Source organism: Neoarius graeffei, chromosome 1, assembly GCF_027579695.1.
Source record: "Neoarius graeffei isolate fNeoGra1 chromosome 1, fNeoGra1.pri, whole genome shotgun sequence".
Lineage (NCBI taxonomy): Eukaryota > Metazoa > Chordata > Actinopteri > Siluriformes > Ariidae > Neoarius > Neoarius graeffei.
In genome coordinates, this window is record NC_083569.1 from 61,927,291 (window position 1) to 61,949,682 (window position 22,392).

The following is a 22,392-nucleotide window of genomic DNA, read 5'->3' on the forward strand; positions in this document are numbered from 1 at the left end:
CGTACTGGTTCGCACTGTCACCTCACACAAGAAGGTCCTGGGTTCGAGCCCCGTGGCCAGCAAGGGCCTTTCTGTACGGAGTTTGCATGTTCTCCCCGTGTCCGCGTGGGTTTCCTCCGGGTGCTCCGGTTTCCCCCACAGTCCAAAGGCATGCGGTTAGGTTAACTGGTGACTCTAAAGTGAGTGTGTATGGTTGTTTGTCTCTATGTGTCAGCCCTGTGATGACCTGGCAACTTGTCCAGGGTGTACCCCGCCTCTCACCCATAGTCAGCTGGGATAGGCTCCAGCTTGCCTGCGACCCTGTAGGACAGGATAAAGCGGCTACAGATAATGGATGGATGGATTGGTTTGTTTATGCAAATAAACAATTGTTTCTAAAGGATACTGATCCTATGTGTGATGTAATCTGTATTACTAATCTTTAAATTGTATTGTGTCATCATGTGCTTCTGGATATCAAATGTCTTTTCCAGGAACTGAGTTTGAGACTCCTGTTTTAGATCATTATCAGACTTGAACATTATATCTAAGGTTCATTAGATTACTTATATTGATTTGTCCACTTTGAAAAGTATCAATAATATGCTTGTTAAGGTATTTTAGTCATATTCTTGAAAAAATGGGCTCAATTAGTTCAAAATTTTGGTTTGACCACATAGGCTCTAATGTGAACACTTGGGGAAGTAAGTGAAGTTTATATGACGTAGAGGGACAATAAGTGTGATTGAACAGCGGTGCAAGACGGGGCTAATTGTTTATGTGTATATTGGGGTTTTTTTTTAGTCTACATAAAATTGTCTTTAGATCAGTTTCAAGGTTTACTACTAAATACTAAATAGACAATGTGGTCCATTGTTACCATTGTCTGCATGGGTCTCGTATTCAACAATGCTAAGGTCTTAAGCAAAAGTGTTAGTCACTTTTTCCCCCTGTGAAAATTTGGGGAAAATTAATGGCTGTAAGATTGGAAAACCCCAGCAACACACAAGTATGTACATGCAAGGCTTTACACTTGCTGTCTCTCCCTGTGTCACTCCATGGACAAGTTACCCTCACTTCCTCCATCTGGTTTAAGGTAATGCAGCTGAAGAGTTTTATTAGTTTGATAAGACTTCATAACATATCTGTAGTTACTACACAGCTGACTCTGTACAAAATGTGCAGTCTAAAAAGATGGCAATTTGGTGGATGTTCATATCCCACACTTATTTGTAAACAGCAAAAGTGTCTTTGATTAAAACAACCTAGACAGGAAGCATGAAATGGGGATGAATGAAAGAAGACAGAAGACTAAATGGCCTTATACCAATCATCAGCTATCACACTAACAATACTAGGGAATTTAATCTCTTCTCAGCACCACTTCCATGTTCCATTCGTATTGCTCATCTATTTACCAGTACATCCATGACAATCCACAAAAATGCTTGTTCATACAGGATCGGGACATCTTCACATGCCCAGTATGTTATTAGTGATTCCTTAGAATACAGGAACAATTATCAGCTTCACTGGTTAGTTTAATATGCCACAGATGTGTATCATTTTCCTGTAAAAGTTATAGCAGATACTATGGTCGTTACTGGAAACAGTGGCTGAATCACAGTGATTTTCTCATGTAAATAAAACTTGAACATTTCCCAGGTGAAAAAAATCTTGACATCCCAAAGGATTGCAAAATGTTACCAAACCAAACTGCAGTAACGCAAGTCAACTTAACATGTTCAGAAGGGTCCTGGTGCATACATAAAACATGAAGGATCAGGATCGGTCCATTACACGACATCAAATTTTAATATGCTTTGGATTAAGATTGTATGAAATATCAAAATGATTGAATTTCATGGTCATTAAATCTCAACAAAAGAGACAGATTTCCTTCCTTAAATGCCATACAGTGAAGAACTTCAATCTGGTCCAGTCAGCAGTAATTCACAACATTATCTTTTATTGTCATAACTTATCATCATCATCATCATCATCATAGGAAAAAACCCTGAGTGTCAATTGGTTCAGAGTTGAGCTACAGGTTGTACTAGGAAAGTCTCAGTCAAGCACAGACATGATCAGAGTGAGATTCACCTGTTCACTGGCACTGTGCCAGGTGTGAAGGGTGTGAAATATTTTGTACATTTGTTTTTCCAAGAGGCCATGACAAAAAGATCAGAACTTGACTTCCCACTTCTTTTAACAGCACTCTGCAAATTTAAACATTCCTTCCTTGTCTGGGTGTGTATTCACCCAGCATTCTGGCTGTTAATGACAATTATAGTAGACATTCACTATCCTCTGATACACCCATTTTGAGAAAAGAAAAAGCTATAGAGGGGAATTGAAACAGAAAATGACACCTATAATCTGGTATTTCGGCTCCTATGTCTAATGCCATATCCCAGAATTCCTGCCCTTTTCACCAGCTCAACTCCAGCAGCCTCTACAACTGACACTGTCATGTGCTTCTAGCCAAGCCATTTACTGGCAACTAGATGAAGCCACACTATAAAATATTAAAGCATGTAAAGATGGCATTTCCTCCCATTGCTCAGCAGCCACCCAATTATGGAACTTGGAAAAATATTTTTAGTTTTCTGTATTGAAATAATTTCTTATGGTATTTAGTGGGCCTCCTTTTGGAAAACCAGTGATTAATTTTAGCAAGCCACTGTTCTCACAAACTAACCATTACCCTGGTGAGATGCATAGCTATGACTCAACTGGCTATCTGATATACCATTATATTATATTATATTATCTCATCTCATTATCTCTAGCCGCTTTATCCTGTTCTACAGGGTCGCAGGCAAGCTGGAGCCTATCCCAGCTGACTACGGGCGAAAGGCGGGGTACACCCTGGACAAGTCGCCAGGTCATCACAGGGCTGACACATAGACACAGACAATCATTCACACTCACATTCACACCTACGGTCAATTTAGAGTCACCAGTTAACCTAACCTGCATGTCTTTGGACTGTGGGGGAAACCAGAGCACCCGGAGGAAACCCACGCGGACACGGGGAGAACATGCAAACTCCACACAGAAAGGCCCTCGCCGGCCACGGGGCTCGAACCCAGGACCTTCTTGCTGTGAGGCGACAGCGCTAACCACTACACCACCGTGCCGCCCTATATTATATTATATTATATTATATTATATTATATTATATTATATTATATTATATTATATTATATTATATAGACACAAGTGTTTTACTGGGAAATACACCACTCATATTTTTCATACAAACTACATCTGGGACATGGAGAACCAAAACCATGACATAAATCCCTAGATGTCACTCATGAGGAAATCGATGAACTATTTTGATAAATTTGGGTTCTTTTTGTTTGTGAATGTGTCTATATAATAAAAAGAACATCACACTTTGGCTTGAAGGTATGAAGTTTATCTTCTCATGTAGAAAAACTTGCATTTTTTTCATATATAATACATCCCAGATCTAAGTGACATACTGTATTTCACTCCAGTGTTTTCCCACTGACTGGACATGCATTGTCAAAATGGCGAACTGGAGCAAAACGAAAATTCTTTTGATTAACTTGCATATTTTTTGTGGATGTATCCATATAATATAAAGAACATTATAATGGTGGTGCAAAGATATGAAGTTTATCTTTTTGTGTTGAAAAATATATCACTTGTTTGCTTCACTCACTCATGATATATACATTCACCACTCCGAGATAAACTTCATATCTTTGCACAACTGGGTAATATCCTCTATATATACCTGGGTGGATGGGAAACTAATAAGGCCTATCAACACTAAACAATATTATTCAGGGAATGAAGCACAGAATCAAACTGCTCCATGAACTTGCACTAGATCCAAATTTTCATTCAAAAATAATTAGTTATCAGGTAGACAGTTAGACTAATAATATAGTTCATGTATCTTGCACATCGGAGTTTGTATGGTCTCCCCGTGTCCGCATGGGTTTCCTCCGGGTGCTCCGGTTTCTCCCACAGTCCAAAGACATGCAGGTTAGGTTAACTGGTGACTCTAAATTGACCGTAGGTGTGAATGTGAGTGTGAATGGTTGTTTGTCTCTGTGTGTCAGCCCTGTGATGACCTGGCGACTTGTCCAGGGTGTACCCCGCCTTTCGCCTGTAGTCAGCTGGGATAGGCTCCAGCTCGCCTGCGACCCTGTAGAACAGGATAAAGCGGCTAGAGATAATGAGATGAGATGAGATGAGATGAGATGAGATATCTTGCACATTTTCCACATTCACATCACATGGCTGTGTTAAGCTTTTCAGCAGGTAGCACTTGTACTGGAACCATAAAGAAAGACAGAAAAAGAATGTTACATTTTTCCTTGACACTTTGTGAAATTCGTCTAAAAAAAAGACTCTTTGAATGAACAAAAAAAAAATCATGGAAAGTATTTCCACACAATTAGACGTCTTTCTTTGAACATGAAGCAGTTCTGTTGGTCCAACTTAATGCACTTGGGTTGAATCAATTTAATTAATTTCAGCTGAATTAACTTATTTACCATGGTTGGGTCCAACTTGATGTACTTGGGTTCAGTCAATAAAATTTATTCGGGTCAATTCAACTTAACTATAAGGATTCAGTCAAGCTTAATTTGATTGGGTTAGTCCAACTAATTTTTACAACTGTAAAATAACACTACTAAATTAGATTGATCTACCCCGAGTAAAATAAGCTGGGCCAACGGAATTGCTTAATGCTGAAAGAACGTCATTTCATCACGTGGAAATACTTTACATGACTCAGTTCTGTTACTTCAAAGACTAACTTTTGAATATAAACAACAAAATCTATACCCTGCTTAGTGTCAAGGGTGGAAACAAAACACAAACAGGAAATCTTGCAATAAAACCGTAACTGTATTTAAGTGTAACAATGTGCCCATGTCTTTGTAATCACATTCCCTTTGAACATTTGCACAACATTTACAGTGAATAATGACTGCAATTTAAGTGTTAAATGTTAAGTTTATAGCTTGTTTGACGTAAATAGTGGAAACCTAACACAAGACAAACAAAAGATGTTGCCATAAAATTGTTTCCCAAAATAGGCAATGATAGTGCAAAAATAATTAGCACTGGCAATTCCTTGCAAGCAACACAAAAATAAAAAATAGTTTGTGCCCCCATTTTTTATGAAAAACTGATCAATAATAGAGCACACTGCTTCCTTTATTTTATTATCCTTCTCCTCTTGCGATATCTTCCGTGATAATGGCCTTGATTTTCCCGGTTACATGCTGAAACTAGATAGCCTCGGTTCAGTTTCACATGAATTAATCTAATTCATGTGAGGCTGTTGAATTTCATGCAAATGCTACACGATTTAATCATCTTCATCTTGGAAACATGAATTTATTTCATAGAAAATACATGCTACGCTTACGTAAATGTAACAGCAAGCCAGTTTCTTTTTTTTTTTTTTGAGTGAACAAACTGTTGCCAGATTGGTCACCTGCCAACACCACAAATAGTCTTCTGTTTTTGTTCATAAATTAGTCAAGTGTAAATTAGCCACAAATTGTCCAAATTAGCCAAGGCAAAATTACCCTAATTAGCCATTCAGAATTTTATCTGTAAGATCTGTTGCTAACTTTAACACTAGTATTATTGTGGATTTATTACTTAAGGGGAACACATCAAACCTTTTTTTTTCTTAAGGCCTCTTGCCATAATTATTAATGCCTCATTTTGTTATTATTGCAAGCACTGACAGTAATAACGCAGTTAATTTTTATAAACTGGCCTCTTGTTCACATTGGTGTGACTATGCTTGTGAAGACACTCAGGGAGATGGGAATTGTCTTATATTGACCACACCAAGTAGTAAAATAATTAACAAATTAAAATGAAATGACCACTGCAGTAATGATCACTATAAAGAAATAGATATGTACCTTATCGTATTATTACATTACAGTATAGTCTGGGTTTATAAAGGTAGAATAATACAAAACTGTGACTACACTATATGACAGTATTGAATTAATTATGTCCATGTATGAATTCTAGATTATGTGAAGTATTACAATATAAAGCAGTTTAATAGTCATCCGTATAGTAGAACAAAATGAACTAGAGAAACAGAAACAGATTTGAGATTAGAGCATGAAGTATCATAGCATCAAGCCAGCACTTTTAATAGGACAAAATGTTACTTGGCCTTCACTACCACTTTAAAATCTTATTCCACTCTATTTTGTCCTCTGAATAGTTACCATTACAATGTAATAAATACATAATAACAGCTTATTTTCCTGCAAAATTACAGGACAAAACATGATCTGATCATTTGCTCCTCTCTATAATAGGTCAGTTCTCCCTTTTCCTTTGCACTTCTGGAAAAAGTATCTGAACCCCCTGTCTGAAATGTCTTCACATTCAATATGACCTTGACTGTGGCAAATTTTTTAAATGTGAGACATGCTTTAGAGCTGAATCAGTGAGTCACCTCTGTTCTTCTACCATGACTGCAACCTCTGTGAACAGTAGTCCAGACATTGATTCCACCTTCTCTCTCTCTCTCCCCTACTCAAAGCAAACCCAAATTCTGACCCATATGGAACCTTTCTACTTCACTTGATCAAAAACCCATGTACATAGCAATTACTCTAATATCATCGGACACTTTAATTTCACTTGGAAATGAGATCAGAAAATCAAAGTCAAACCTTTTTCCCCTTATAAAAACCATTATCATTTTATTTTGTTTTAGTCTCCTTTACACACTTGGGTGTTCTCCAAAACAGAGGGAAGGTTTACTGGAAGGAGACAGAAGGAGAAACATGTGGAGTTACTTTGGAGATAAACTGGTTCCTCCATGGGGGAAAAGAAACTATTAATAGTGGATTTCGCAACATTTGTAAAATGTGTCATGAACATCTATTACCCCAGGAATTCTGACTGTTTGCGCCTTAGCAATGGGGACCAAAATCAAAGTTGTTAATCAAAGCTGTTACTCAAACTATAAAAAACAGACTGGTGGTTTTTATTTCAGGCCAAATGACTATAATATAGATACTGACACTTGGAGAGTAACATGATCCAAAAGAATCTGAAAACTGAGCAAGTTAAAATCTAATCTAACAGAATTCCGAGCAACTACATTCCAGTACAGTAATTCAATATATTGTATGTTATACTGAGTCTGGAACAGAAGTGGATAAAAAGTCTAAACTTTCAACCGTACTACTTTCTCCATATCACTTTATGGAATGATTTTTATTTTTTTTTTTATTGTACCAAGCTGCTGTCAGAACAACACCGACTAGTCATTAGTCTAACAGCATTTTTAATCTCCAAAAAGCATGGAACTGTGTAAGTCATCTACAATGATAAATGACTGCTGCACCTGCTTCCATTGAGAGATATAATCAGTCAGTGACAATTAAAAGTTAGTAATTAGCACACAGCTAAGAAGGCAAGAGGACAATATTCCCCTAAAACAATCAGAGAAGAGTTTGTGGCACCAAGTGAGGTATATAAGTGTGTGAGTGGAATTTGGGAAATGTGTAATGTCTTAATTTTTAAAAAGCTGGTAATATTTCAGGCAGCATTCCACATGATTGATAGTAATCGACTCTGCAGACTGTTCCAGTCAAAGCAGAACACTAGGAGACCAGTAAATCTGAGAGTAATTGAACGACTCGTTGGTCTGAAGGATGGAGATGGATGGCTCAATGATAACCCCCACTGACTACTGACTTTGTGTGGGGCCTATTAGCATAACCAAGGATTTGGTCACAGACACACACAACCTCACATGCACGCCCATGCACTAGTAAGCAATATATATATGTGTGTGTGTGTGTACATACAGCTCATGTCAAGTTGGCCCTGTATCATACGGAATGACTGAAGTGTGTTTATGTGTGTTGAGACAAATCCTGGACACCTATCACCACCTCTCCCACCTCCCCTTTCTTCAGAATCTCCCAAGCACCTTGACTTGGGGGGGGGCATACATAGCACACAGAGGAAACCAGGGTTTTGTTTCTGTACCCTTTGACCCCTGGAATCCATCAATAACCTGGGAGGAGCAGCAGGAGAGGGAGGGTGGCTTTACTCATCCATCTTCATTTGAAGAGAGGAGAACGTGCGTTCGCTGTCTTTCCTCTCTTCCCCTATCACTCCATCTTCTCCCTCGCTGCACTTTCACCCTTCTTCTCCCTCCCTCTCATCCATCTTATCTGTCATGTCTCCCTCCAGAGCTCCAGCACCTAGTGTCTCTTTATATTCTTGGCTTATGCCAATCAGATATCTGTAAAACTAGAACTTGTGAAGTTAATATATATTCACAAATACTCTGTTGCTTTAGGAAATTCTTCAGGAAAAGTGCCCTGGAACTTAAATGTATGTATGTATGTATGTATGTATGTATGTATGTATGTATGTATGTATGTATGCTTGTTTGTTTGTTAGTTAGTTTGTACTTCATATTGACTGTCTGAATTTGGTTTATAAATTGGTACCAGGTCAGATATTTGGACAAAGTGCAAAAGAGAAAATTTAAAACAGAGACCTTTTAATTCTTTTGTTTAAAAAAAATAATTTGGGAGTCACAGAACAGGCTGAACAGCTTCAAAGAGATTTTTGGACTGTTATGGCAATACACTACAGATAAAAACAACAATTTTAGTCATGTCAATAATTTTTCAGATTTTTGGATAAATTGCATTTCGTAAACTGAACCAAACAATTGTCAAAAAGAAATTCATTTTTGCTTGAAAAAGTTCTGTAAAGGCCTCTCAAGAGGATTTTCACAGTGAAGTAAATATTTCAACTCTAACATCATCTGAATGCTAGATATTTGCTTTAAGTATGTACAATACAAAAATACCCGTGATCAACCAGCAAAGATTGATTGTGAGATCTCATCTCATCTCATTATCTGTAGCCGCTTTATCCTGCTCTACAGGGTCGCAGGCAAGCTGGAGCCTATCCCAGCTGACTACAGGCGAAAGGCGGGGTACACCCTGGACAAGTCGCCAGGTCATCACAGGCCTGACACAGACAACCATTCACACTCACACTCACATTCAATGTAGAGTCACCAGTTAACCTAACCTGCATGTCTTTGGACTGTGGGGGAAACCGGAGCACCCGGAGGAAACCCACGCGGACACGGGGAGAACATGCAAACTCCGCACAGAAAGGCCCTCGCCGGCCACGGGGCTCGAACCCGGACCTTATATCTTATATATGTGTGTATAAATATAATGTCCTGTTTTGTTGCATTACAAGCTGGAATTAAAATGGATTTTTGGGGGATTAGCACCATTTGATTTACACAACATGCCTACCACTTTAAAGGTGAAACTTGTTTTTTATTGTGACACAAACAATAATTAAGATGAAAAAACAGAAATCTTGAATGTGTATAAGTATTCACCCCCCAAAGTCAATACTTTGTAGAGCCACCTTTTGCTACAATTACAGCTGTAAGTCTCTTGGGGTATGTCTCTATTAGCTTAGCACATCCAGCCACTGGGATTTTTGCCCGTTCCTCAAGGCAAAACTGCTCCAACTCCTTCAAGTTAGATGGGTTGTGTTGGTGTACAGCGATCTTCAAGTTATGCCACAGATTCTCAGTTGGATTGAGGTCTGGGCTTTGACTAGGCCATTCCAAGACATTTAAATATTTCCCTTTAAACCATGCCAGTGTAGCTTTAGCAGTATGTTTAAGGTCATTGTCCTGCTGGAACATGAACCTTCATCCCAGTCTCAAACCTCCGGCCGACTCAAACAGGTTTTCCTCCAGAATTGCCCTGTATTTAGTGCCATCCATCTTTCCTTCAGTCCTGACCAGCTTTCCTGTCCCTGCAGATGAAAAACGTCCCCACAGCATGATGCTGCCACCACCATGCTTCATTGTAGGGATGGTGTTCTCAGGGTGTTGGGTTTGCGCCACACATGGCATTTCCCATGATGGCCAAAAAGTTCAATTTTTGTCTCATTTGACCAGAGAATCTTCTTCCATGTGTTTGGGGAGTCTGCCACATGCAGACATGCAGCTTGTGAACAGGCAAGGCAGGCAACTGCTTGGGGCCCCCTGGCCCAGGGGCCCCCCGAGAGTCGGGGCCCGAGGGCTTATTTATTTTGTTTTTTATTGTTTTTATTGTTCTTTACCATTGTATTTCACATTTGGAATTTTAAAAACTTTGGTTTCATACATTTTTCGTTGGTGTCAGATTATTTATAGCATATTGGTGATGAACACTGGTCAGAAGGGCCCCCTGGAAATTTTTGCTTGGGGCCACAACAGACTCTAGAATTGCCTCTGGCCACATGCTGTTGGGCAAACTCCAAACGTGTTTTCTTCAGCAATAGCTTTTTTCCTGGCCACTCTTCCATAAAGCCCCACTCTGTGGAGTGTATGGCTTAAAGTGGCCCTATGGACAGATACTCCCATCTCCACTGTAGATCTTTGCAGCTCCTTCAGTGTTATCTTTGGTGTCTTTGTTACATCTCTGATTAATGCCCTCCTTGCCCGGCCTGTGAGTTTTGGTGAGCGGCCTTCTCTTGTCAGGTTTGTAGTGGTGCCATATTCTTTCCATTTTGCTATAATGGATTTGATGGTGCTCCCTGGAATATTCAAAGTTTGGGATATTTTTTACAACCCAACCCTGATCTATACTTCTCCACAACTTTGTCTCTGACCTGTTTGGAGGCTGCTTGGTTTTCATGTTGCTTGCTTAGTAGTGTTGCAGAGTCAGGGTCCTTCCAGAACAAGTTGATTTATACAGACATCATGTGACACTTCGATTGCATACAGGTGGATCTTAATCAACTACTTATATGAGTTATGAAGTGAATTGGTTGGACCAGTTGTTATTTAGGGGTTTCCTACGGGGGGGGTACTTATGCTCACTCCAGATTTCTGTTTTTTCATCTTAATTATTGTTTGTGTCACAATAAAAAACAATGTGCATCATTAAAGTTGTAGTCATATTGTGTAAATCAAATGGTGCTAACCTTTCAAAAATCAATTTTAATTCCAGCTTGTAATGCGACAAAACAGGACAAACACCAAGGGGGATGAATCAATAGGGTTGAAGTCAGGACTTGTTTTAAGCTTAATGTTAGCCTGCTTTATCCTCCACAACCAGCTCTGATGCGTGTTTGGGTTCATTGTCCTGTTGTAATGCCCAAGTCTCAAGTTGTGTTCAAATTTCTGATGGTTTATGCTGAAGAATTCTGAGGTAGTCCTCCTTCTTCATTATTCCATCCATTTTGTGCAATGAACCAGTTCCACTGGCAGCAAAACAGCCCCAGAGCATGATGATCCTACCACCACCACCAGCTGGTACAGTGTCCCTCTCTACATGGTGGTCATTGTGGCCAAACAACTCAATCTTTGTCTCATCTGACCATACAGCTATCCTCCAGAAGGCTTTTTCTTTGTCCGTGTGGTCAGCTTCAAACTTTATTTAAGCTTGAAGGTGTCAATTTTGGAGCAGGGGGTTATTTCTTGGATAGCAGCCTCTTAGTCCATGGTGATCTGAACTGTGGGCGGCACGGTGGTGTAGTGGTTAGCGCTGTCGCCTCACAGCAAGAAGGTCTGGGTTCGAGCCCCGTGGCCGGCGAGGGCCTTTCTGTGCGGAGTTTGCATGTTCTCCCCGTGTCCGCGTGGGTTTCCTCCAGGTGCTCCGGTTTCCCCCACAGTCCAAAGACATGCAGGTTAGGTTAACTGGTGACTCTAAATTGACCGTAGGTGTGAGTGTGAATGGTTGTCTGTGTCTATGTGTCAGCCCTGTGATGACCTGGCGACTTGTCCAGGGTGTACCCCGCCTTTTGCCCGTAGTCGGCTGGGATGGGCTCCGGCTTGCCTGTGACCCTGTAGAACAGGATAAAGCGGCTAGAGATAATGAGATGAGATGAGATGAGATGAGATGAGATGAGAGATCTGAACTGTAGACAGTGATTCATCAGCTTCCAGTTCATGGCAGGCCTGTGCCATGGTGGTTCCCAGGTTGTTCCTGATCATCCAAACCAATTTCCTTTCAGCTGAGGGTGATAGTTTGGGTTTTCTTAAAGCAAAGTGGCTTGGCAAAGTGACTACACCTCACAATAACTTGGATACAGTTGTTTGAACTGATCTTGGAATTTGTAGTTGTTTATAAATGACTCCAAGAGACATTCTGGAGTTGTGTACATCTGCGATCCTCTTTCTCAGATCTGCACTGAGCTCCCTGGACTTTCCCATTTTACTGTGTTTTGGTCAATCCAGTGAGTGCTGTAAACAAACCCTTTTTTATGAAGGCACAGAGAAGCTACCAGCTGTAGTCAATCATGATCACTAACAGGAAGTTAAGAGACCTCGGCCTTGGCAAGACAAGAGACATTTTGGAAGTTTCAGCACCTCTGAATTAATAATCTAAGTGAACATATGTAAATTTTTGACACTGTATGTATAATTTTGACCCTGTGTTGATTTCAGAAAACCCAAAGAAAATTAAAACTTATGCAGCAAATTCTAGTGCTTTTTTTTTATTAAAGACATATGCTGTACAATCATTCTGCCACAGAAAAAAAACAGTTCAAAGAAATTACTGAAAGCCCAAATATTGCCATGACATTCATATCCAAGATGACATTCATGTCACTGTATGTAAACTGTATATATTGTTGTTTGTTTGTTTACCCTATACCATCTTCATCTGTGGTGCCCTGCCTTAAATAAATTACTGAACAAATGATATTTTAAATGGAGACTGAGATCCTAAAACCCAACTCTTATCTACCTGTTAGTTAACTAGCTTGTGATCTGTTATGGCAGGGGGACATGGAGCTGTTTCAAAACTTATGGATATTCATGGATCCTTTCTAGGGTTAAGTTGCGGAGATTTCTTGGGGAATCAAACCAATCACTGATTCTACATTGATTATTTTTAATGGTTTAACACTGCATGTTCATAACGTATTCATGGTTACTTGAGGACAGTGGTTCTCAAATGGGGCTCTGAAGCCTAGTCAGGGACTGTGCAGTTTTATTGTTGTTTTCGCTGTTGTTGCAGTGGTGAAACTCACTACCAGTGATTTATTTTAAAAATACCATATTTATTATTGAGTCACAGGATATTTGACTGGTCACTTGAATTGAATGGATTTGGCAGTGAACAGAAATGTCTGTTAAAGGGGAACAGAGGGCAATATGTAGAGTAAATATAACAATAAAACACACATTGATGAACCTTATTCAAGACTTACAAAAGTTTTTTGTTCTAAGGTTGGAAAGTTATAGTGTTTTGAAAGTAGCTCGAGCAAACTATTTCCGCAGTTTGAACAGCCCGCCATGATATTAATTTTATCCAATCAGAATGCACGTTCATTTTCTCTGCGTAACACTCATGACGTATGTATGTGCCCAGTTGTGTTGGCTCATTGAGGTTGGGAAAAGCACGTGTGAAATACCTGTTTCTGCCTCTTGCGACGATTTCGCAAGTCCACGGGTGGCGCCTATCTCATTGCAGCAAATAAATTCTGCTGGACTCGTGAGCAACTCCACGTTACATTTTCCGCACGAGCACCACGCCGTGTCACCTGCACGCAGACGCTCTGCCCCACGCTCGCCATGCCCATGGTCAGCATCAGTCTCATCCTCGCCATCATCCGAGCTTTCTTCTCTTATTTCATCACCGGAGTCGAGAGTACCTCTCCTAGGTTCAAACTGGTACCCTTCTAAGCCATAGCCTGCTTGCAGTGTGTCTTGCGGGATCTCTTCGTATGATTCGACAGAGCTGTCGCTTTCACTTGATGTGCCCGACGCCATGATTACACGCTTATCTCCTCTATTTCGGAGAGTTCTGCTAGTGCAGTGGGTAGCGCTGACGTCACGGTCTTTTAAAAATGGCGACTCTTGTGCGGTTTAGCGTATAAAGTATTATATTTACAATTACCAAGATATTTCGTTGTTTTCTAGTACATAAATTTGATAGAATACTTAAGAGTACGTTACTTTGTCACATCAGCAACCGTATATATTATATTTTGTACCTCGTCTTCTTCCGCTTATCCGGGACCGGGTCGCGGAGGCAGCAGTCTAAGCATGGAAGCCCAAACTTCCCTTTCCCCAGACACCTCGGCCAGCTCCTCGGGAAGAACACCGAGGTGTTCCCAGGCCAGCCGAGAGACATAGTCCCTCCAGCGTGTCCTGGGTCTTCCCCGGGGCCTCCTCCCGGGGGGACATGCCTGGAACACCTCCCCAGGGAGGCGTCCAGGAGGCATCCGAAAAAGATGCCCGAGCCACCTCAGCTGGTTCCTCTCGATGTGGAGGAGCAGCGGCTCTACTCCGAGCTCCTCCCGAGTGACTGTGCTTCTCACCCTATCTCTAAGGGAGCGCCCAGCCACCCTGCGAAGGAAACTCATTTCAGCCGCTTGTATCCGCGATCTTGTTCTTTCTGTCATTACCCAAAGCTCATGACCATAGGTGAGAGTCGGAACGTAGATCGACCGGTAAATTGATTTTTTGTAAAAAATATTTTGTACCCCTTTAATAAAAAATTTCAGGAATATAAAACTCTGTGGTTGAAATAATGAGCCAAATTATCATTGTACAAACATAAATAATCTCATCTCATTATCTCTAGCCGCTTTATCCTTCTACAGGGTCGCAGGCAAGCTGGAGCCTATCCCAGCTGACTATGGGCGAAAGGCGGGGTACACCCTGGACAAGTCGCCAGGTCATCACAGGGCTGACACATAGACACAGACAACCATTCACACTCACATTCACACCTACGGTCAATTTAGAGTCACCAGTTAACCTAACCTGCATGTCTTTGGACTGTGGGGGAAACCGGAGCACCCGGAGGAAACCCACGCGGACACGGGGAGAACATGCAAACTCCGCACAGAAAGGCCCTCGCCGGCCCCGGGGCTCGAACCCAGGACCTTCTTGCTGTGAGGCGACAGTGCTAACCACTACACCACCGTGCCGCCCCAACATAAATAATGAGTCTCATATTTAAATATGTGGACGATGTTTTGAAGGGGATGAACTACGTTCTTTGCACTGTCTGTAGAACAAGGACAGACCAGATTCAAATCACATACTATTACTCTGAGTTGAAGCCGCCACATCACTCACTATAAGCCACTGGGCCATTAGTAGGTACATAAACTGCATGCTGCTGAGCCTTTGAGGCTTTATCTGTGTTATCTCTTATAGCAGGCAGGATGCAAAAACAGTGTCTAATCCACTACTGTCTGGTCTTTCATCTGTCCCATACACACACACACACTCCTCTAGCAGGTACTTCCGTCCCCAGCTTATGAACACACACACACACACACACACACGCTGTGGTTATTTTTAACCCTCTTCCTTTTGAGACAAGGATTTGCAAGAACACACTATCAGCTCTTGCCATCGCTGAAATAGTGTGTTCGTATCTACATCTGTTTGAGGATTTTTGCTGATAGGTAAGTGCAGCATTCTTCTGCACGCAATGTTATTTGTCAATGTTCGCAATGTGCCTTTTGTCAAGGACACTCATGCAGCAGCCACTGACGATGACCTCTTCTGACCTTTGAGAGCTTTGCTACTGTGATGGAAATTCATCTGTTCAACCCACATTGCCAGACTCAGAGTATAACACAAATCCAGATATAAACATACAAAGCTGCTAACATGAACAAAATTCAACAGTTTAGCATTTCCGGTTTTAGGGACTGTCCGATTCACCTCCGTAATGGAAAAAAGACACGTCACTGTTACAGTGTCATCCATTTTCAATAATTCTGCTCAACCTGAAGTTCCTCTCTGTCCTGCTCATCTTTTACTTATTTGGCAATGCCAGCATCCTCATACAACATCCAGAACTGCATTTGTAAACAGTGTCTCTGAGTCAGAGAGGGGTCACATTCTGAGAAAGGTCCAACGCAGGAACATGTGTGAGTTAATATAAGAGGGGAAAAAGGCAGACGGCAATATTGCTCTGAAACAATGAAAGATGTGTGTTTGTAAACAGCGCCTCTGAGTCAGAGAGAGGTCACATAACGAAAAAAGAGCGTTAGCTCAGGAACATGTGCGAGTTCTTTCAATAGTGTCACTCAGCCAGGAAGGACAGAATAAACAGTATTCTAGCTTGAAATTAAACGCACGGGGAAGTTTCTGTGAGCTCATGTAAGATTATTTCTGAGAAATTCAGCTTAATAAATGTTATAATGAAACTGTAAGAGAAAGAAAAATAGTATCTGCTGACAAAATTCAAATGAATTTCTTTTTCACTTTAAGCGGTTGAGCTAAAGCGTGACATTTTCATGCCTTAACATGTCATTGGGAACTCCAACAATTGTTAGGGGTAATTTGTAAGTGATACTAAAAGTACTGTAAAGAACGAATATAAAGTTTAATCATTTCATCACTTAGAAGAATGTGGTGTGGTGTAAATTTGTTTGATGGAAATTGCTTTCTTACACTGCCATACGATTTGCCTCAAGCGTCATACACAATATTTTTAACAAAACCATAGCAAAAATCAAGAGGAAATTAGTCATAATTTGCTGGAATTCGTCATCATTTGCACTGTACTAAAAATGTGCAATTGCAGGGCTCAAAAAACACTCATCGAGATGATCAGTTACGGTATTAGTCAATGCACAACATAAGAAGCCTCTTCATAACAGAGGATCTAACCTCAACATTGGGGGCTTTGTCACTGCGGGATGGTTATAAATATGAGAGGAGCAGTAGCAATTCTCACTGTGATTCATGGAAACTTCTCATTTCAGCAGCATGATATTTAAGGAATACAGTGGTGCTTGAAAGTTTATGAACCCTTTAGAATTTTCTATATTTCTGCAAAAATATGACCTTAAACATCATCAGATTTTCACACAAGTCCTAAAAGTAGATAAAGAGAACCCAGTTAAACAAATGAGATAAGAATATTATACTTGGTCATTTATTTATTGAGGAAAATGATCCAATATTACATATCTGTGAGTGGCAAAAGTATCTGAACCTTTGCTTTCAGTATCTGGTGTGACCCCCTTGTGCAGCAATAACTGCAACTAAACGTTTCCGATAACTGTTGATCAGTCCTGCACACCGGCTTGGAGGAATTTTAGCCCATTCCTCCGGACAGAACAGCTTCAACTCTGGGATGTTGGTGGGTTTCCTCACATGAACTGCTCGCTTCAGGTCCTTCCACAGCATTTCGATTGGATTAAGGTCAGGACTTTGACTTGGCCATTCCAAAACATTAACTTTATTCTTCTTTAACCATTCTTTGGTAGAACGACTTGTGTGCTTAGGGTCATTGTCTTCCTGCATGACCCACTTTCTCTTGAGATTCAGTTCATGGACAGATGTCCTGACGTTTTTCTTTAGAATTCGCTGGTATAATTCAGAATTCATTGTTCCATCAATGATGGCAAGCCATCCTGGCCCAGATGCAGCAAAACAGGCCCAAACCATGATACTACCACCACCATGTTTCACAGATGGGATAAGGTTCTTATGCTGGAATGCAGTGTTTTCCTTTCTCCAAACATAACGCTTCTCATTTAAACCAAAAAGTTCTATTTTGGTCTCATCTATCCACAAAACATTTTTCCAATAGCATTCTGGCTTGTCCACATGATCTTAGCAAACTGCAGACGAGCAGCAATGTTCTTTTTGGAGAGCAGTGTCTTTCTCCTTGTAACCCTGCCATGCACACCATTGTTGTTCAGTGTTCTCCTGATGATGGACCCATGAACATTAACATTAGCCAATGTGAGAGAGGCCTTCAGTTGCTTAGAAGTTCCCCTGTGGTCCTTTGTGACCTCGCTGACTATTACACGCCTTGCTCTTGGAGTGATCTTTGTTGGTCGACCACTCCTGGGGAGGGTAACAATGGTCTTGAATTTCCTCCATTTGTACACAGTCTGTCTGAATGTGGATTGGTGGAGTCCAAACTCTTTAGAGATGGTTTTGTAAACTTTTCCAGCCTGATGAGCATCAACAACACTTTTTCTGAGGTCCTCAGAAATCTCCTTTGTTGGTGCCATGATACACTTCCACAAACATGTGTTGTGAAGATCAGACTTTGATAGATCCCTGTTCTTTAAATAAAACAGGGTGCCCACTCACGCCTGATTGTTGTCTCATTGATTGAAAACATCTGACTCTAATTTCACCTTCAAATTAACTGCTAATCCTAGAGGTTCACATACTTTTGCCACTCACAGATATGTAATATTGGATCATTTTCCTCAATAAATAAATGACCAAGTATAATATTTTTGTCTCATTCGTTTAACTGGGTTTTCTTTATCTACTTTTAGGACTTGTGTGAAAATCGGATGATGTTTTAGGTCCTATTTATGCAGAAATATAGAAAATTCTAAAGGGTTCACAAACTTTCAAGCACCACTGTAATGGAGCATGTTGTTCGAGGAAAATAAGCAACACCACTGGAGTTCATAAGACAAAAATATGCAGTTTGTCATGTTATTTAGAAACTGTAAAGCCCTCCGTCCTGAAGCTAAAAGTTACAGCTTTAACTCTGTTGCAAAGTGCTGACACTGGAGACTCCGTCCATAAATGCTGAATCTGTTTATCTGTTTATGGTGAGCACCTGCCATATATGTAATTCACTACTATAAAAGGATAACATATTAGAATTAACACATTGCAGTTGAACTGCTGTCAGAGCTGTGAGTCAGAGCTGTGTGTCGCAACTTGGTACGGGGGTTGAGCTTTATGAAAGCAGAAACCTGCAAGGAAGATTTTAAGGCCAAAAAGCCACCAAGTAATACAGATGGTACTTCCTTCCTGAGTATAAATATTTTCATAATATTTCCTTCCTCGGTATACATATATGGAATTTTTACCTTACGTTATTCATCACCTCAAACAGGCCATGACTTGAGTAGACCTTCTGAGACAATATTAAATTGAAGGATTCGTTTCCACATGCATATACTCAAATGTAAAAAAAAAAAAAGATATTTAGTGCAACACCAAGTTGCTTCCAAATGCAGTAAACCCTGACAAAGTCAGCACTGATTCCAATTATATTCGCCTTGTGTATTATATGTTGGCTGTCTCAGAAAATATTAGTGTCCTACTTCTATCACAGAACTGGAGGAAGAGTGTTTAGAGTAGAGAGCCAGTAAGAGCACAGAGTTCATCACCCACAACTCTGCTGGTGCTGTTCGCTCACTGATCTGTCACAAAAAGGAGGATGCGCTGAAATTAATCCCAAAAAATGGTTTTGCCTGACTCACCCATATGCGGTTCCTACACCACTGTTTTGTACTACGCTATTGCTTCTGCAGAACAACACAAGTGTAAGAGACAATGGTTTGTTTGTGGAGTAGTTACAGCTCAGCGATGCTCTCCATATACAAACACAACCAAAGCAAGACAGAACGTGATGTGCATGATAAAGTACTCCGCTATCTTAAATATGGAAAACAACCCAAAATGTTGAGGCTGAGGGGCTAGAGCAGGAACTCATTTCTAAGTTCAGTGAAACTGTGGACGTGATCCAGGTTCATCTCCTTCCGCTGAGTTTCGATGACTGCATCTAACCTTTATATCGTGTGTGCGTGTGTGTGTGTGGTTTTTACAGTTTGTAATGAGTCCCAGTCCTGAGAGATTTTTTGAACTCCGCCAAGCACAGTAGGAATCACTTCTACACCAGTGCATTAACTGAAATCTTTCACTGAAAGATCATTCCAAATTATATAATCAAATATATCGTTTCCATTCTATGAGCTCTACTGTATGTGTAGTGTGGCAGTGTGTAAGTACTGTAGCTAGCCATTAACAAAAATCCACTGTTTAGTACATCCACATTTAGAACAGCCACACGATTGGGGACATGGTGCAGTAGTTAGCACTGTCGACCCACAGCCAGAAGGTTCTGGGTTCAAACATCGTGGCTGACTGGGGCCTTTCTGTGCAGAGCTTACATGTTGTGCCTGGGTCGGTTTTCTCTTACTGTCCAAAGACGTGCAGATTAGGTCAACTGGCTCCTCTTAATTGCCTGTGAGTGTGAATGGCTGACTGTCTCCCTGCAATAGACTGGCAACTTGCCCAGGGTGTACCCCACCTCTCGCCTGAAGTCAGCTATGAGATGACCTGTGCAGAGGTGGACAGTAACAAAGTACATTTACTTGAATACTGTACTTAAGTACACTTTTTTGAGTATCTGTACTTTACTTGAGTATTTTTTTTTTGGAAACTTATGACTTTAACTTCACTACATTTGAAAGACAAATATCGTACGTTTCACTCCACTACATTTCTATCAAGGTCCTCGTTACTATGAAACAGCTTAGAAAGTGGATGTTTTTTGTTTTCTTTTGTAAAACATGATTGTTTTTTTTGCAGGTGACACTGAGAAGGCCTATCAGTAATCACTAGTGTCACATCCATAGACTGGATAAAATCAAGTTCAATTTCTCAGCAACATTATTTGAACATGATCAGTTGATGGCAGAACGGAAGGAGGCGGTTTTTCTGGAGAGCACGCACCCTCATGGCCATACCTAGAACCCACGTTTCAGTTTTCAGAAAGGATTAAAGATTCATTTCGTTTTAAATGTTTGTTTTGTTTGCCTAAAACAAACCACATCACAGCGTTCAAAAACTCACCGTCCAACCTGCGGAAGCATATTGAGGTATGTAAACGTTTTATTCCAAGAGAAAGCTTGCAATGAAGTTAGTCAAGTCAAATGTATTTGTATAGCACTTTTAACAATAAACATTGTCGCAAAGCAGCTTTACAGAATTTGAATGACTTAAAACATGAGCTAATTTTATCCCTAATCTATCCCCAATGAGCAAGCCTGTGGCGACGGTGGCAAGGAAAAACTCCCTCAGACGACATGAGGAAGAAACCTCAAGAGGAACCAGACTCTAAAGGGAACCCATCCTCATTTGGGCAACAACAGAAAACATGACTATAACATTAATAGTTTTAACATGAAGTCAGTTTCGTTGATGTTATAAACTCTTCATTGAAGGAAACTTGAGTGCAAAACTGTTCATAACAACCGCAGTCCTAAAATTAGCAAGCCAACTGTAGTCCTCAGCCATAAAAGTGTTACTGTAAGCATCCAGAGTGTCTTCCAAGTGTGACTTTCAACTGTCCTCATGGGGCCGTCCTCCACAGGAGCGATGCGATGAGACTCCAACCAGACACAGGGCACCAGGATGGATCAGGCAGGTCTGAGGAGCAGAAGAGGTCAGCATCTCGATCCCAGGACCGACATGTAACTCAGAGGGACAGATTTGGGGGGGAGGGAGAGAAAACACAGGTTGTTAGGTATGCCCAATGTCACCTGAATAAGTAGGAACAGTATATATATTGCACTGAATACAAGCAGGGACTCCGGCAAAACTAACTATGACAGCATAACAAAAAGGGGAGAGCCAGAAGGTAACACAGGCATGAGGGAACCCCGGGACATAAAGCAGCAGCCACTACACCATCAACAAACTCGAGTGAGCAAGCGAGTGGGGACTGACAGCATCCATACATCCCTGTTTACCAAAACACTCTGTCTGAGGACCCTCCAGATCTACACCTTTACCTCATAAACACCATTAACAAAAGGCTTGACTAAACAGGTATGTTTTCAGCTGAGACTTCCAACACTGAGACTGTGTCTGATTCCCGAACACTACTTGGAAGGCTGTTCCATAACTGTGGGGCTTTGTAAGAAAAGGCTCTGCCCCCTGATGTACCGGTAGCCTTCACTATACGAGGTACCAGCAGATAGCCTGCACCTTTTGATCTAAGTAGGCGTGGCAGGTCATAGAGGACCAGAAGTTCACTCAGGTACTGTGGTGTGAGACCATTCAGTGCTTTAAAGGTCAATAGTAGTACTTTATAATCAGTGCGAAATTTGATTGGGAGCCAATGCAGTGTGGATAAGACAGGGGTGATGTGGTCATATTTTCTAGTTCTAGTAAGGACTCTTGCTGCTGCATTTTGAACTAACTGGAGCTTGTTTATGCACTTATTGGAACATCCAGACAGTAAGGCATTACAATAATCCAACCTGGAGGTAACGAAAGCATGAACTAGTTTTTCTGCATCGTGTAGTGACATTAAATTTCTTATCTTAGCAATATTTCTGAGATGAAAGAAAGTTATCCGGGTAATGTTATCAATGTGAGTTTCAAATGAAAGACTGGGGTCAATAATCACTCCGAGGTCTTTTACTGCTGCACGTGAAGAAACAGAAAGGCCATCCAGAGTTACTGTGTAATCAGAAAACCTACTTCTAGCTGCATGTGGTTCTAGTACAAGTACTTCAGTCTTGTCAGAGTTCAGCAGAAGGAAGTTAATAAGCATCCAGTGTCTAACGTCCTTTACACATTCCTCGATTCTATTAAGCTGGTGTCTCTCATCAGGTTTTGCAGAAACA